The sequence below is a fragment of the Ambystoma mexicanum genome, chromosome 1q (genome assembly GCF_040938575.1).
Source record: "Ambystoma mexicanum isolate Mex_15411 chromosome 1q, UKY_AmexF1_1, whole genome shotgun sequence".
NCBI lineage: Eukaryota > Metazoa > Chordata > Amphibia > Caudata > Ambystomatidae > Ambystoma > Ambystoma mexicanum.
Genome location: NC_090922.1, coordinates 391119617 through 391134706, shown reverse-complemented (window position 1 = coordinate 391134706; position 15090 = coordinate 391119617). Strand labels below are relative to the sequence as shown.

General features: G+C 49.0%; 1 protein-coding gene across 5 annotated transcripts in view; it reads right to left on the bottom strand.

The window, feature by feature from the left end:
- Positions 1-15090, bottom strand: part of RBL2 (RB transcriptional corepressor like 2) — a 953306-nt gene that overhangs the window by 10201 nt on the left and 928015 nt on the right. The window lies entirely within an intron of this gene.

The window sequence follows — 15090 nt, the reverse complement described above, 5'->3', positions numbered from 1 at the left end:
CTCCCAGACGATGCAAAGTCATACACAGCCTATGTTTCTCTTAGTCTCTTAGTCCCTTAGCAGTGACCAGTAGAGGCAAGAGGTCCATCCAAAAGCCTCCTTTATGGCGTTAAGGGCATCTTAACTATGAGTAGGGGGCCTAAGAGTTTCTTACCCTAACTTCCAGACATGGCAAATCAATCGGTGCATTCATACTTTACTCGGGCACATAGGCACATAGACGGGCACTAGTAGAAGGGGACAACTGTCCTTAAGGATCACTGTACCTCGAGGAGCCTGGCAATATATACCACATTCACTACTTGCCTTGGGTGAGACCTCAGGGGACCCACCAGCTTACAGTGGACTCCCAGCTCAAAGTTTGGGGTTCATCAGGTGGGAGCCTTCCCTCTGCGTCATTTATGTGGTTTGCAGCAACTTCCCCATTCAAATGCAACAGGGTCTCTTCTCTCAGCAGTCCCTTGAGAGTTGAATCTTCTCCTTGTCTTGGACATTCACCTGTCAAACCAGGGTCATCTTTTGCCAGCAGCTCTGGTAACCTGGACAGGTACTTCAGGTCATACACTCCAGCACGTTCGGAATCCTGAGCTGCCTCTCTCGCAAGTGCTGGTTTGTCTGCAGTGTCAGGCTCAAAATGATGGGACCAAGAACAATTGCTTTTTTAAGGAGAGGGGATTATGTCAAAATGTGCCAACCGGTTTCTTGAAGATATTGTGAAAAAAAGACAGATAACAGTATCCGCGGCCAGTCAGTTTTGATTTTCACATCAATTTTTTATTATTATTGTTTACTGTCTCATATTCGCTCTCGATGCGACATCTCTCCTGATGAGCCACTACAAAAAGTGGTGAAACACGTGATGGGAGAGCTAATATGAGAGAGTAAACAAAATGTGAAAATCAAAACTGACTGGCCGTGGATACTGGTATCTGTCTTTTTTTCACAATATCTTTAAGAAACCGGTTGGCGCATTTGGACATAATCCCCTCTCCTTAAAAAATTACTTTAGCAATGCGGCAGTCACACTAGTGGGATTAACCTCTCCTTGAGAACCGGTGCTTAGTCAACCAAACAATAAGTGTGGAATCGCTGTGGGACAGTTTTGTTTGACTGCAACTTTCTTTGTAAAAAAACGAGAACAATTGCTGTCCGTCCAGGGTCTGTTGTTACGGGTCTGTTGGTACAGCTCCATGAGCGTGGAACACTGCCCTTGACCTACATAGAAGTTTTCTCCATCCAAGCCTGCAACTCTGGCTTTCAGGGCACTCCTTTGCGTCAGATACCAGAAAGCCTACAGAGCCTTGAACGTCTTCTCTCACAAGACTAGGACAGTCTGCAGTGCCTGTCGTAGGATGCTGGGTGGCAGACGCAAGTGCCATTCCGTTAAGGGCTTAAGAAAGCCCCTTTGGTATATGAAGGCACTTCTAAGCAACAGTCTTGCCTTTCACTTCATTTTCCAAAATAGGGTTTGCATCGACCCAGTGAACTGTAGGGACAGGCTATAACAGCAGGAGCCGAAGGAGAATCTATGGCAGCCAGTCTCACCATCTACAGTTAACAAATGATCAAGAACGGCTTAATGTTAGGCGGACTACTACCTACTTCCAATTTATATCCAGCAGTCCACTCACACTGCACTGGAGAAGTACCGCACCAGAAGGCGGTGTTGCATATACGATAGAGGGGTTGGTTACCATAGTGGTCTAATGGGTACGAAGGCAGGTGCCATTTCTGACAGCCTGCTTCAGGTAGCTGTGCTAACAATCCCTGAAGAACTCACAGCAGCTGAGGAAGCATATTTAAATCTTAGCAGCCAATCCTTTGAACAGAAGGGTCCTTGTACATCTTGTATTCACGGACCTGAGAGGGAAGTCTGTGAAAGTATAAAAAAACAGCCATACTTCAAGACGGATATTGTGGGTAGTGGAAGGCAAACAGCGGTGATTGCACCAAACACACAAGGCAATCGAGCATCGGAAGGAGAGCGGACAAGGAGGGGAGCGGAAGGCAAAGGGCCATAAGTGGGCAAAGTAAGAAAGATTGAGACTGCGAGAAGGGATAGACTTGGAGTGAAGAGAGAGAGAGAGTAGGAAGAAGCAGTATATATCTGGAGAGGAGAGAGCAAAAGAGGTGCAACAGACCTAAAGGGGAGGAGAGAGAAAGAAAGAAGGCAGAGCAATAGGTCTGGAGGGGAGAGGATAGACCAAAGGTGGCAGAATAGACCCGTAGAGTGGAGGAGGGGCAAAAATACAGAAAGTACTCGAGAGAAAGAAAATGAAAGATCACAGAGTGGTGAAAAGCCAAAATTGCCCAGGGGAGAAGGAGAAAAGATAGGCGGGAAGTGAAGAGTGTCATATCATTACGCGGCATAGAGAAGGAGGAGGGACAAGACAGAAAGCAGGCTAGACCTGGAGAGTGAAAAAGGGAACAAAGAGATCTTTTTTTATTTTATTTTTATTGTCATATGGTTAAAAAGATAACCTTTAACAAAAGCAGCACTACAAAATACCAGAAAATATACTACAGACAAAAGCTATGTAATTAAGAAACTATCACAATATAAAATACCAAGTTAAAACGCAGTCATAAAGCCATACACATTCTAATTTAGACATAATAAATAAGTAATGCAACTGAAATCACTCAATTTCATCCAGTTCCAAGCATTTCAGAAAATAGGTCAAAGCAATTACAATTGTTGTTGAGCTAGCAGCTAGAAAATTGGCCCAAAAAACTTCACTTTCCACAGGGATGAACGAAAAAAACAAATTTCATCAAAAAAGAGTTATTTTAATGAAAAGTGCAGGACAGTGGGCCAAGAGATGTTTTAGAGTCTCGGGCTCCTTCAGATCACCACATAATCTAAATTTAACTGGGTCTCTGGAAATCAAACCATATCCTGCTAAAATTTGTTTCGTGTGGTACAAATTCCACCGGAACCCTAAGAACGACCCACATACATATCGGTTAAGATAGATGGACAAGTAAGGGCCCACAACTCTGCTTTTTTTGTGATCCAGGCTTAAAAGAGATCTGGCGAATGGGAAAGTCGGTCAACTGTATTGCGGGGCACTTCCTAAAGCTCCGTAGACATAGGGAAATCTTGTGATACATGGCTCAGGATTGGGACGATCTGAAGCAAGCTTGGGTCCCAAAAGTCTCACTGGTGCAGAGGGAACTTAGGATTCTGTCTACAGCAATGGCAGCAGAGAGAACCACGCAAGCCCAGAAAGAAGTGCAAAGGCACCTAAAAGCACCCCATTGATTGTGAGTTATTTTTTGTTTGATCAATAGGAGGGGCAGCATCAGGAAAGTAAGAGACGGACTGATTGACTACAGTCGACAAGCAAGATGGAATTGCCCTTTCTGAGTTCTTTTCTTTGGAAACAACTCAATCATTTACCAGGTCCATCCCAAGACCTGGTCCTTTCTGTGCTATAACAATAAACATGTTTGAACCTTATTGTGAGTCCAGAGTTGTTGTTCAATGCTCGACCCTGACAATCTGCAGACACCCTGCCCATGTCAATCAACTCACTGCCTAGCTAAGTGGAGACACACTGGGATAGAGACTACCGTTTCAAGCTGAAAAAGCTTTAGGGGTTCACTCGATAACCTATTGGGTACAGAGGTATCTTTTACCAGGTCCTCCGAGTTAGGCAGTGTCTGGTCTAGCACCATGATACTGCCTCCACTTAAGCCAGTAACTCTCAAGATCAGATCTCTTTTCTCTGGCTTTGATGCACACACTTGTTAGTGTTCTCAGGAACATCTTCATGGTGAGCCCAGATTCCCTGGGCCACTGAGACTATTTATGTAGGGATGCCTGTGGGCTCCCTTCCAGAACAGTGGGTCAAGTTGGCTGCCTGTACCCCTACGACTTCAGCCTGAAAGGGGAGAGGGTGTCTTTCCATAGCTGCGTAGGTGTTAGGTCAAAAGTTGTACCCTGCGACATGTGAGTCTCCTAACATGTATGCCTGCCCAACTGAATTACCAACCTCTTTTTGACCAGTGAGTCCCCTATGTGGGCATCACTGGTGATGTACCCCCTATGTATTATGCTCCCTAGGAGTACCAACGAATCGCTGGGCAGGATCCCAGAAAGGCTTTCTATAGTCTCTTTCCCTAAAACATTCCGCAATGAGGGATTGTGAATGTAAACACTAGCGCTCCTAAGAATCCTTAAAGAAGGTCGTCATAACTGGTATCCTGAGTTGATACTTTAACAGAAATAATGAGGTCCACATTTCCAATGAGGTCTTGCAAAGGATACCCACTACTCGTGATCTGGTGCCTCTTTTAACATCTGTCATACACAACAAACCAGTCCCGCCACCATGCACCTTTTCAGATACACCAGCACACACGGTTACTGTCCCCGGGTTGCAGCCCACCTCCCGAGACATCTTCTTACCTAGGGTGCGAGGGAGTCGCCATCGTCAACGAGGGCGGGCAGTGCGGAAAGTCCGACCCGGTCTGTTGCCTCGTTTCCATTGGCAACTCCCATGGAGACTGCGTTCGGGTTGGAACACCCGATTGCGGTTACTTCCTGGTTCCGCGGTGCTCTCCCGATCACGTGCCCAGAGTTCCGTTCACGTGATCGGGAGCCGGCGCACATAAAACCGGGAAGTTCGAGTTTACTCACCGCTTCACAGCTGTTTCACGACTCTGTTCGGCAATTGCAGCATTCACGTTACCTTGATACTTCGGATTTGGACCTTGGATTATGAATCACGGACTGGCTTGCTTACTCCTCGGATCTTGTCGCTCGGATATTGGTACATTGGACACTCGGCTTTGATTAATGGATTGTTTTCGGATTGCCCTTTCTTGACTCTACGATTTTCGGCCACTGGCGCTACGTGGTTAACTCAAGTGCCCATTAAGTTACCGTCAGGCTACAGGTACAACCGGCAACTACCATCTGGGACACGGCTGACACGGCTGTCTGGATCTACGGCGCTCCCTCGCACCAGATCCCCGACACCCCAGTATCATCCCTGTTGGGTTTAGGTAAGAGATTCTTACACACTTCTTCATATCACAGTACTGTGTTTGCCTGTGCTAACCTTACCTTCCATTTAACAGCCTCCGGGGTCCTGGGCGTCATCAGATCCGGCGAACCAACAAACCACCTGTGGCCTCAAAGCTCGCACAGGGAGTTTATTCACTCATCCCTGTGGGTGATTTGTGGACAGAGGTCCATTACTCTTCACTACGCGGCAAGTCACGACAGACTGTGAAGCCGTTGCGTCGTGGAGAGTATGGAACCCGAGGACCCCGTGGCTGCCTTGGTACAGGCACTCACATTGCTAAGAGCAGATATGGTTTCCGCTACTGCTACAATACACCAGAGGTTAGACTTGATTCAGAGCACACAACATCCCTTGCCCGCTGATGCTGAGTTCGGGGAGGCTGCTGCCGCAGCGCAACCCCCAACTGCTCAGCCGATTATACCCCAGCCTCCTCCTGCCCCTGCAGCACCTCAGGTTCCAATACTCATGCCCACGCCTTTTCCCTTGGCTGCTCCACAAAGGTTCCACGGTGACCCTAGAAAGTTTCGCACATTTGTAAACCAGTGTAAACTGCATTTCCTCTGTAGACCTCAGGCTTTTCCTGACGCCACCACTAAAGCGGCGTTCACCTTGTCCCACCTGGCCGGTACCGCGGCAGAATGGGCCAACCCTTTATTGGAGAACGACAACCCCGTCCTGTACGACTTTGAACTACTAGTCACAGAATTGTCCCGTGTGTTCGACACGCGTCACAAAGCCCAATCTCGGGACCTCGAGCTGTTAGATCTGACTCAAGGGAAGAGTTCTCTCCTTGAATACATTGCTCATTTTAATCAGCTAGTCGCTGAGACATCCTGGCCTGAACCAAAGAGGGCGGTCGTTTTCTATAGGGGGTTTAATAACACCATGAAGGATGCTATGGCTGTGGTTCCATCTTTGCCCACGACCCACACTGAGTTAGTGGACCTCGCATTACAAATCGACGCAAGACGTTCCGAACGTCGGTTTGAAACAGGAATCCCCATTGCCACTTCATCCTCCTCTTCCTCTGGTACAGGCATCGAACCCATGCAAATAGGTGGCATTCGCAGCCCCATCACGCAATCAGAAAGGGAACGCAGAAGAACTGACCATGCCTGTTTTTACTGTGGTCTAAATGGTCATTTTGTAAAATCATGTCCCAGACGCCCTAAGCTCAAGAATCCGGTTTTTCCGAATGCTCGACCCTAGATCCGGGGACTGGATCGAGCAATACTTCCATTTCCCCGGATAGGAACCCCGCTTTTGGCAGGATCAGGCCAGTGTTGGTACAGGCCACACTTAACCCTACACCCGACATGTCCCATGTCGTCTCGATTTACATCGATTCAGGCGCCACAGGCAACTATATCGATATAACTTTGGCCAGATCCTTAAACCTACCTCTGATCACCAAGCAACATCCTGAGCCAGTACAAGCAGTGGATGGTACAGCACTGATATCAGGCCCTATCAAGCAACAAACCGCCCCCATCACCCTCACTATACAAAACACGCATCAAGAAATCATCACATTCGACCTGATTACGATGCCACAGTTCGGAATCATCCTGGGTCTTCCTTGGTTACATCTACATAACCCCTTGATTGACTGGAAGTCAGGGCAGGTCCATTTTGAATCTGAGACGTGCCAGAATTTTTGTCTCACCGCACCTGACGACGCAGAATCACCCCCACGGGCCCTAGGGGGCATAGCGCAGCTCACACTGCACGAGGATATCCCTATGGCTCTCGAGCCTCATGTAGTGGGGGCTGTTGCCGTTGGTTTTCCTACTGATTACAGTGATTTCCATGAGGTATTTGACAAGGGTTCCTCGGAGGTGCTCCCACCACACCGATCCTATGATTGCCCCATTGACCTAATTCCTGATTCCGTGATTCCCTCGGGCCGCATCTACTCCTTATCTCCATCAGAAGAACAGGCATTAAAGGATTATATCCAGGTAGCATTGAAGGTCGGTCAGATACGTCCCTCCACCACTCCGGCTGCTAGCCCCATATTCTTTGTCCCGAAAAAGGAGGGCGATCTGTGTCCTTGTGTGGACTACCGCCGACTTAATTCCATCACCATCAAGAATCGATACCCAATACCATTGATCACCCCCTTACTAGACAGGTTAAGCCATGCTACCGTTTTCACAAAACTCGATCTCCGCGGGGCCTATAACCTGGTCAGAATCCGCTCCGGAGACGAGTGGAAGACGGCTTTCTGTACACGTTACGGATTATTCGAATACGTGGTCATGCCCTTCGGGCTTTGTAATGCCCCTGCTACCTTCCAACGTTTCATGAACGAAGTATTTCATGATTTGTTGGACGTATGCGTGGCAGTATACCTCAACGACATCCTCATATACTCGCAGGACATAAAAGAACATATAGTGCACGTCCGCAAAGTACTGTCCCGCCTCCGCCAACACTCACTCTACGCCAAACCCGAGAAGTGCCAGTTTCACACTGAAAGCGTTGAATTCCTGGGATTCCACATTACACCTGGATGTTTGGCCATGAACCAGTCCAAGGTCCGTGCGGTTTTGGACTGGCCAAAACCCAGCAATCTCAAGTCCTTGCAATCATTCCTTGGGTTCTCGAATTTCTATAGGCGCTTCATCCAGGACTTCTCATCTCTGGTAGCTCCCCTTACTGCTCTAACCAGCCCCAAATCGCCTTTTGTCTGGTTGGAAGAACACCAGGCGGCTTGTGACGCCCTGAAGTCTGCATTCACTACTGCTCCTGTCCTGAAACATCCCGACCCAGAACTCCCATTTATTGTGGAGGCCGATGCGTCCTCTTTCGCTCTCGGGGCGGTCTTGTCCCAACGTTGCCCTCATTCAGGTCAGTTGCATCCGGTGGCATTTCACTCCCGGAAATTCTCTGTTACAGAAATACATTACACCGTCACGGAGAAAGAACTGCTCGCCATCAAAGATGCTTTCTTAGTCTGGCGGCATCATCTGTTGGGGGCAAGGCACACGGTCACGGTGTTCACCGACCACCGCAACCTCCAGGATCTGGCATCGCTCAAATGCATTAACAGTCGGCAGGTGCGGTGGCATTTATTTTTCGCGGCTTTTGACTTCCTGATCAAACATCGTTCCGGTCTGTCCCACGGGAAGGCGGACGCATTATCTCGCTCTCCGGGTGGGGTATGCTTACCTGTGTTCCCAGAAAACCTGTTAAACCAACATGTTATTTGCCTTTGCACCCCTCCTTTGTCTCTGTTAGACTCAATTCGCACATGGGTTTCGCTACATCCCGATCAGGTCACCGAGTGGGATCCGGTGTTTCATGAAGGGTTGCCCTATATCCAAAACAGGTTGTGGTTACCTTCGACCGACACTCGCAATCTTGCTCTGGAATGGTCCCACGATAGCGCCATCAATGGCCATCCGGGACAGAAACGCACGTTGGACATTCTCAGACGTTGGTGTTGGTGGCCCTCCATGAAACGCGACGTAGAAGGGTATGTTAACACCTGTGCTATATGTGCCCAGTGTAAGCACCGTAGGGGGCATCCGGTGGGGCTCCTGCTTCCGTTACCTGTACCCCCCAGACCCTGGCACACGGTTTCCATGGATTTTGTAACTGACCTACCCCGGACAAAGGGATTCGACACCATATGGGTGGTGGTCGATTCATTTTCCAAAATGGCTCGCTTCATACCTTGTTCTGGCATCCCTTCTGCCCCAGCTTTGGCCGATCTCTTCTTTAAATCGGTCTTTTGTTTCTTTGGGTTGCCCACGAATATTGTTTCGGATAGGGGGCCCCAATTCACATCTCGGTTCTGGCGTGCTCTCACGGCTCTCCTGGGTATAGATTCTCGCTTTTCCTCCGCTTACCACCCGGAGACGGACGGCCAGACTGAGAGGGTGAACCAGGCCATGGAACAATATTTACGTTGTTTGAATTTGCAACACCAGCAGTCCTGGCTGGGCTTGCTGCATCTTGCTGAGTTTTCGTACAATACCTCCACACATTCCTCCACTGGCTCTTCTCCCTTTTATGTTTTGTATGGTCAGCACCCCCGCACCTTACCTATCCCGGACCTGGCACCCTCTGACAACCCAGCTGCTGTCGCCTGTGCCCGCGACTTGACGGCTGTTCAGGCTCGGACCCTTACTCATCTTCAGGAGGCCCGGGAATCCATGAAGGCCGCAGCGGACCGAAGGAGGGCGGTGGCACCTTCCTATGTTGTGGGGGACAGGGTTTGGCTCTCTTCTCGTCACCTTAGGCTACCTGGTTGTCGCAAGCTTTTACCCCGTTTTGTGGGCCCGTATGGAATTACTGCTGTGATCAACCCTGTAGCCTATCGCCTCTCAGTCCCTGCTTCCTGGCGCATACACCCCGTCTTCCACACCTCTTTGTTGAAACCTTGTCCGGCCCCTACTCGTCTCCGGTCTACACCTGGCCCTGTGGCGGTGGGTGACTCCGTGGAATATGAGGTTTCTGCTATCTTGGGTTCTCGCTTTATCAGAGGTGGGCTCCAGTATCTTGTTGACTGGGTGAGTTTTGGCCCCGAGGAGCGTTGTTGGGTTCCTGCTGGGGACGTCCATGCCCCGAGACTTGTTTCACGTTTCCACCGGGATCACCCTTCCTACCCACGTGGTCGTGGGCCATTGAGGGGGGGCTCTGTCATACACAACAAACCAGTCCCGCCACCATGCACCTTTTCAGATACACCAGCACACACGGTTACTGTCCCCGGGTTGCAGCCCACCTCCCGAGACATCTCCTTACCTAGGGTGCGAGGGAGTCGCCATCGTCAACGAGGGCGGGCAGTGCGGAAAGTCCGACCCGGTCTGTTGCCTCGTTTCCATTGGCAACTCCCATGGAGACTGCGTTCGGGTTGGAACACCCGATTGCGGTTACTTCCTGGTTCCGCGGTGCTCTCCCGATCACGTGCCCAGAGTTCCGCTCACGTGATCGGGAGCCGGCGCACATAAAACCGGGAAGTTCGAGTTTACTCACCGCTTCACAGCTGTTTCACGACTCTGTTCGGCAATTGCAGCATTCACGTTACCTTGATACTTCGGATTTGGACCTTGGCTTATGAATCACGGACTGGCTTGCTTACTCCTCGGATCTTGTCGCTCGGATATTGGTACATTGGACACTCGGCTTTGATTAATGGATTGTTTTCGGATTGCCCTTTCTTGACTCTACGATTTTCGGCCACTGGCGCTACGTGGTTAACTCAAGTGCCCATTAAGTTACCGTCAGGCTACAGGTACAACCGGCAACTACCATCTGGGACACGGATGACACGGCTGTCCGGATCTACGGCGCTCCCTCGCACCAGATCCCCGACACCCCAGTATCATCCCTGTTGGGTTTAGGTAAGAGATTCTTACACACTTCTTCATATCACAGTACTGTGTTTGCCTGTGCTAACCTTACCTTCCATTTAACAGCCTCCGGGGTCCTGGGCGTCATCAGATCCGGCGAACCAACAAACCACCTGTGGCTTCAAAGCTCGCACAGGGAGTTTATTCACTCATCCCTGTGGGTGATTTGTGGACAGAGGTCCATTACTCTTCACTACGCGGCAAGTCACGACAACATCACAAGTAACAGTGAGGCCACAAACCTGCAGCATTCAGGAACCAATGAGGGAAAGGAAATCCAGCTTACTTGACAGAGAGCAATAAGGAAGGACACATTCACCACATCGACACGCTCAAGGCAAAGCCGAGTCACTGACAATACAGGGCAAGCACCGAAAGCCACAGATCTGCACTGCAAGAAAACAAACTTCCAAGATAGTGCTGCACACCACACATGCTTATAACACCTTGCACACCCTCATTACAAGGTAGTAAAGATAATTCCATGGTTAACAATCCCAGAGCCACTATAATAAACTAATGATGAGAACAATCGGAGGAATAACCAACCAGATATGAACGTTCAAATGAGAATAGGGATTAACCTATCAGAGCTGGAGCTAAACACAATGCCACAGCATAGTGATGATAAAATGAACGTGAGGCAGGAAGAAAGCGAGGGAGGAAATCCTGGAGGTGGCAGATATCTCTGCTTGTGCCTCCCTGAAACTAAGGGAGGTTCCAGGAATCAAAACCAGGAGAGAAGTAAGATCTGGAGAAGAATACAGGAAGCTTGGAAGAAGATCCAAGAATCCAGGCTGGTCAAGGGCCAGGCCTGTAGAACCTGGAACGATCAATAAGCAGGATGCCTAAGAAGCACTTGCCCCACTCTGAAGGAACTAAAAGGCCTCAGCCTGGAGCCACCCACCAGCGATTTCAAGGGAATTGAAGGCAAGTCCCGACCTGTGGCAGGAGGTTGACATATTATTGGCTGCCTGACAAGAACCCTGATGAAGGGGAAGAAATACCTTTGTCTTCAAGTGTGATGGTCCAGAAGGAACATGCAGTGACTCCTGAGAAAATCAAGATCCAGGAAGGATATTTTGTGAACCCTAAGAAAACCAAGGTCCAGGAGGAACCCGGTCTGTGTGTAGGATGCAATCCATGAGGGACCTGTTGAAAAACCTGACAAGGCTAAGATCCACTAGGGACCTGTCAGGAAGTTTGTTAAGGTTGAGGCAAAAGAGGGTCCAATTGAGTATCCTGACAAAGGTGAGGTCTGAGTTTAAGACTTGTTATGAAACCGTGTAACCCCATCTGGCTGCAAAGAGCCTGAAACAAGAAGTCTGATGGCCTGGGAGAGGACTTTGAATTCAGGGTGAAAGCAGAAAGGCCAGAGAGTGAGACTAGACTGTAAGTAACTAGTACAAGAGCCTTCACAGAAGATCCCTTATGTTTTGTTGTGGTATAGCAGGGATGGACTTATAAAGGTTTAGATTTTGCTTTGGGACACATTTTTTAACATTTTCTTTACTGGCTTAGGGTAGCCGGGAGGCTAACGATTTATCAGGATATAAGGTGTTGAAACTTTCTGTTGGCCCTCCTTTTGAGACTTTGGGCTTCATTACAAGGTTGGCGGTAACCTGCCAGTGCGACTGGTGGGTTGCTGCCAACCCCATAACACTCAATCCGGCACCTGACTTCCTGGTGCCACCGGGACATTACAAGTCCCGGTGACGCGGGAAGTCAGGCGCCGGATTTTATATATAACTCTATGGGACTCTATGGGAGTGGGGAGGCGGAGTGGGGAGACGGAAGCACTGGCACCGTTGCTAACGGTTCCGGTGCTGCTGTGAAAAGTCTGCCTACCGGGGCCGCTGCGCCCAGCAGGCAGACTCGTAGTGTGGTGGTCTGGAAACAAGGGTGCCAGTAAGATCACTGGCACCCTTGTTTCCAGACTGCCACACTCATAATGAGGCCCTTTGATTTAGAAAATGCCCTTTCAGAGTCAGAATTGTTTCTGGTGGCGGTAACTCTATCGACCGAAAACTGACTATTGATTTTGACAGCTTTTTGAGACTTGAAATGCACGTCTGTGCCTGTGCACCTTGCCATGCTTTTGTTTTTGTCCGGGGGTCCTCACTTTGGCGCCATCTTGTGGATGTAGCTTTTTGACACCACGCGCATCTCCGGTCTTTAATGGCCCTTTTTCATTTCGGTGAGATATCCCTGATGAAACATTTGCTCTTTTGGGACTTGTTGCACCGATGACTGACTTTAAACTTCTCGCAGTTTGGTGGATTGCGGTCCTTGGCTTACATATTTTGCAAGCTGGAAACTAGATCCAGGTGAAGACAGTGATTGCAAACACAGTGCTTATATATCCTGTGAGGGTCCAGCAGTAAGAGACAGACACAAAGGTGGCATGGTGATTGGCAAAGACTTTAATTGACCACAAAAAGGGGTGTGGGGGGTCAGAGGAAATATGAATCTGTGTCATTAACAATTGAGCCAAATCTTGATCTTTACTTGATTGACCTGGCACCCAGGCCCTGCAACAAGGAGGAAGGGCCTGGCAATCTTTAGCCAAGCCGGTTTGAGGGTCTCAGAGCCTATTCTCAGTACCCCTCCTCTTGGCACACTCTCCTGCCAAGTAGGGTACACAATGTTCCTGGATTCACAGTTCTATTTCTCTTTTTTCACTTCCACCCGGAGACTTGGCTTACTCTCCAGCCAAGGTCTTTGGGTGTCCCTTGTATTCCTCTTGCTCACAACCTGGGTCCCAGACCCCCTTCACGTGACTGTTCACAATGTTCTCTTTATCTACTCTCCTCTCGTTCCACAGCCTTGGTTTACTCTCCTGCCAAGATCTGTGTCTGCCACTTATATTTGCAAAGTTCGTATTCCCTTTTGTGACTGGTAGGGGTATGCCTTCCACATGTGGGCCCCAGAGCCCCTTCACTGTATTATTCTGCCCCGCTGAATATTGCCTTTCTGCTTTGCTTCTCGTCCCTTGTACTCGCTGGGTCTCCCCAGCCCTGTGATTAGCTACCACGGTGCCTGTAGGGTCTCAGCCATCACTTTCCGGCTGTTTGTGGGTCTCTCAGGAGCTTCAGTGGCGTTCCTGGCTTCTGTGTCCCTTCTCTGCAGCTTTCCGCAGGTTTCTGGCACGCCAGCAGGGTGGGTTACTGACGGGTACCTCGCCTTGCCTTCTGTCTGCTTTCTGCATCGCGGTACTCCTGCGAGTGTGTTTCTGGACACCGTCTGCCGTTCTGCTCTCTGGATCTGCTCAGGTCTCGCCGTGTTCTAAGTCCATGCTGGACCGAAGTTGAAGACGGCATCGTTCTCTTCCCTTCTTGCTTTAAATGACATCTGACCAAGAGGAGTGTTTGGGAGGTTAGAGTGTGTGCGTTGGTTCTGGTGAGTTTTCATCATTCCTCATGGCCTCTTCCTCTTCCCAGGTATTCTCCCTAGCACATGGAAGTAATAGGCAATGTGGAACTGGAGGGGTTTTGAAGGAAGGTGGGAGGGTTAAAGGGATAGTGTGTTCTCCTGAGATATTCATCAACCCCAAGGGGGTCGTCCCTCCCCATGAGACCCTCCCACTGAGAACCACCCCCAGGAGGACTATCGGATAGTGGCCTCACCCCCCTGTCCTAATGGGAAGGGGCTTCCCCATCTGAAGCAATGACAATACCTCGGGATTCATAACAATCCCCAGGAGCCAACGGTTGCAAGATGGGCAAAAGGTATCCACTGGAACCAATCATTGCAAGATGGGAAAAACTTAAATGGGTCTTGTCCATGGAGACAAGACTTTAAATACAAGGCACAATTGGACTAAAATAATTACTCAATCCCTGGTGTCAGCCTGTTTACATTGAACAGACTGGTTTCTTCCACAGAGAACAGGAATGGAGAAAGAAACAAGATACCAATGTTGAAAAAAATAAAATAAAATAAAAATAATCTGAAGAGGCCTATTATGGTAAGAGATTTGTGGGTAGCAGCAGCACATCATACATTTTTCCTCTTACAGGCCACCCTTATCCACGAAAAATCTAAAACTCAAAAACACGTAATACTTCAAATCAAATACTGGATGGCGAGCTATAAAAAGCATGCAACTTTGAATCAGATTCCAGGCCACAGAAATATGTTAAACTGTACCTTTCTGAACCTATGCTGCCCTCCTTACAGTATAGTTTTGTTGACTGCTCTGCCACATTTACCCCTGTGAAAGTCAGGCATCAAGGAAAAAGCCCTGCAACCTAGGGGTGGATCAGTCTTTCCTTGCCCTACACGTAAGGCTTAAGAAACTCCAACTGACAGAACATCCCTGACTCCCTTTGGAACTGCAGTAACCATTGGTCCTATCACCTGTTTGGGGTTTGCTAGCTTTCTTGAGTTCCATCCACCCGTGGCTTACCACCCTCTACTTTAAGGTTCTCGTGTGAAGGAGGTTTAGGGATCTTCTCTACTCTTTAAAAGACACACTGGTCTGCAATCACAGCTGAAAATGGAAGATTGCTGGCCACAAGGTTTTCAACTAGTTATAACCCCTTGCATTGCTCCGAGATACCCTGCAGACCATCATTTTTCAGACTCATGCCATTAAGAAGGGGAAAGAGCATATGCAAATCAGGCTTCGTCCCACCCCAAAAAGGGTAGTCTAGCTCAAACTGCTAGTTCACATCCCTTCCTTATGAGCC